Genomic DNA, 3,673 nt, shown 5'->3' on the forward strand with positions numbered 1-3,673 from the left:
TTATCTAGACTCTAGAGAAACCAAATATGCAAACCAAATTAGCAAGCTCTAAGTATTTCTTCATTAATGGGTGCAAAGTATATGATGCAAGAGCTTAAACATGAGCACAACAATTGCAAAGTATCAAATTATCCAAGACATTTTAGAGTTACTACATGTAGCATTTTCCAATTCCAACCATATAACAATTTAACGAAGAAGAAACTTCGCCATGAATACTATGAGTAGAGCCTAAGGACATATTTGTCCATATGCTACAGCGGAGCGTGTCTCTCTCCCATAAAGTGAATGCTAGGATCCATTTTATTCAAACAAAACAAAAAAACAAAAACAAACCGACGCTCCAAGCAAAGTACATAAGATGTGACGGAATAAAAATATAGTTTCGGGGGAGGAACCCGATAATGTTGTCGATGAAGAAGGGGATGCCTTGGGCATCCCCAAGCTTAGACGCTTGAGTCTTCTTAGAATATGCAGGGGTGAACCACCGGGGCATCCCCAAGCTTAGAGCTTTCACTCTCCTTGATCATATTGCATCATACTCCTCTCTTGATCCTTGAAAACTTCCTCCACACCAAACTCGAAACAACTCATTAGAGGGTTAGTGCATAATAAAAATTCACATGTTCAGAGGTGACACAATCATTCTTAACACTTCTGGACATTGCATAAAGCTACTGGACATTAATGGATCAAAGAAATTCATCCAACATAGCAAAAGAGGCAATGCGAAATAAAAGGCAGAATCTGTCAAAACAGAACAGTCCGTAAAGATGGATTTTATTAGGCCACCAGACTTGCTCAAATGAAAATGCTCAAATTTAATGAAAGTTGCGTACATATCTGAGGATCATGCACGTAAATTGTCTTAATTTTCTGAGCTACCTACAGGGAGGTAGACCCAGATTCGTGACAGCAAAGAAATCTGGAACTGCGCAGTAATCCAAATCTAGTACTTACTTTACTATCAAAGACTTTACTTGGCACAACAAAACTCAAAACTAAGATAAGGAGAGGTTGCTACAGTAGTAAACAACTTCCAAGACACAAATATAAAACAAAAATACTGTAGTAAAAAAACATGGGTTGTCTCCCATTAGCGCTTTTCTTTAACGCCTTTCAGCTAGGCGCAGAAAGTGTAACTCAAGTATTATCGAAGGGTGGTGCACCTACAGCGGGGTTTGGAGTTTTCTCAACCATGCATAGTATATTGGATACATAAGTTTCAGCGTCTCCTTTTCATTAATCTTGGGCTTGCTACTCTCATCAAACAAATTTTCAGGAACAAGCCAAGCATAGTTATGTTCTAGTGCATCATTCATAGCTAGGAGTTTACATGGTATTGGTGCTTTGATCTCCCCACCATCATTAGCATTATTAGTGTACCTTATCCTATCCATATCCATTTTTTCAAGGAGACCAACAAAATTAGTATGAGAACCAAGCATATTAAATTTAGCAAAGACCTTTCTAGCCTCTCTTGCTAGACCACCAAATTCTCTAAGAAGGGTTTCTAAAACAAAATCTTTCTTTTCCCCTTCTTCCATATTACCAAGTGTAAGAAACATGTGTTGGATTATAGGATTGAGATTAACAAATTTAGTTTCCAACATGCGAACTAAAGCAAGCAGCAGCAATTTCATAAGTAGGAGCAAGTTCTACCAAGTGTCTATCTTCAAAATCTTCAACGGTACTAACATGGGTGAAAAATTCTTCTATATTGTTTCTCCCAATTATAGACCCGCGTCCTACCGGTATGTTTTTTGTGGTAAAATTAAAAGGAAACATGATGAATCAAGTAAAGTAAATGCAAGTAACTAATTTTTTTGTGTTTTTGATATAGAGTGCAGGACAGTAAATAAAGTAAAGCTAGCAACTAATTTTTTTGTGTTTTGATATAATGCAGCAAACAAAGTAGTAAATAAAATAAAGCAAGACAAAAACAAAGTAAAGAGATTGAGAAGTGGAGACTCCCCTTGCAGCGTGTCTTGATCTCCCCGGCAACGGCGCCAGAAAATATGTTGCTGGCGTGTAGTTGACGTGGGAGTTAGAAATCTTAGTGGTGTAGCTTTTCTTCAGATCCCCGGCAATGGCGCCAGAAAATATGCTTGATGGCGTGTATTTCACACGTTCGTTGGGCAACCCCAAGAGGAAGGTATGATGCGCACAGCAGCAAGTTTTCCCTCAGAAAGAAACCAAGGTTTATCGAACCAGGAGGAGCCAAGAAGCACGTTGAAGGTTGATGGCGGCGGGATGTAGTGCGGCGCAACACCGGAGATCCCGGCGCCAACGTGGAACCTGCACAACACAACCAAAGTACTTTGCCCCAACGAAACGAGTGAGGTTGTCAATCTCACCGGCTTGCCGTAACAAAGGATTAACCGAATTGTGTGGAAGATGATTGTTTGCAAGAAAACAGTAAAAACAAGTATTGCGAGCAGATTTGTATTTCGAGTATTAAAAGAATGGACCGGGGTCCACAGTTCACTAGAGGTGTCTCTCCCATAAGATAAAAGCATGTTGGGCGAACAAATTACGATCGGGCAATTGACAAATAGAGAGGGCATAACAATGCACATACATGTCATGATAAGTATAGTGAGATTTAATTGGGCATTACGACAAAGTACATAGACCGCCATCCAACCGCATCTATGCCTAAAAAGTCCACCTTCGAGTTATCGTCCGAACCCCTCCGGTATTAAGTTGCAAAGCAACGGACAATTGCATTAAGTATGGTGCGTAATGTAATCAACAACTACATCCTCGGACATAGCGCCAATGTTTTATCCCTAGTGGCAACAGACACAAGACAACCTTAGAACTTTCTCGTCACTGTTCCGGTGTCAATGCAGGAATGAACCCACTATCGAGCATAAATACCCCCTCTTGGAGTTAAGAGCAAAAACTTGGCCGCAGCCTCTACTAGTAACGGAGAGCATGCAAGATCATAAACAACACATATGTAATAACTTGATAATTAACATAACATGGTATTCTCTATCCATCGGATCCCGACAAACACAACATAGAGTATTACGGATAGATGATCTTGATCATGTTAGGCAGCTCACAAGATCCAACAATGAAGCACAATGAGGAGAAGACAACCATCTAGCTACCGCTATGGACCCATAGTTGTGGTGACCCAGCGTACCACCGCATGGTGTAGTACACAAGTCGTTGACATAACACAAGTGAAACACCGTTCCACTCATATTACATCTCTCGAGTGGTACAACGAAACATATGCGAGTCCAAGGTATGTCTATAGAAGTACACACGAGCTGTTTACATAAGATCAACACAGACCTCCTACTTTACAGTGAGGTAAAACTTCAAATAAAGCTCCAGAAGAACGACTCGTAGTCTAACTTATTGCTAACTTAAGTTTAAGAGCTACTTGGCTTGCTATATAAATCTAGCTACTTAGGTGCTAGGATTAGGGAAAGGTTCCCTTTTATTACTAGTCTAGGTTTCCATTATAGCTGATGCAGAAGTTGACTCCATTGACTTCTTTGATTGGATTCTTCTTCTTGTTGCAGTTGACTCCTTTGTCTTCGAGTTCCACGGTAGTTTCTCCTTCGGTGCCTTGATCTAAGAAGGGGGTTCAAATGGGATAGAATGAGTACGAGCGTACTCAGCAAGTTCATATTAGGAAATATGTGTATCA

Source organism: Lolium rigidum, chromosome 3 (genome assembly GCF_022539505.1).
Source record: "Lolium rigidum isolate FL_2022 chromosome 3, APGP_CSIRO_Lrig_0.1, whole genome shotgun sequence".
Lineage (NCBI taxonomy): Eukaryota > Viridiplantae > Streptophyta > Magnoliopsida > Poales > Poaceae > Lolium > Lolium rigidum.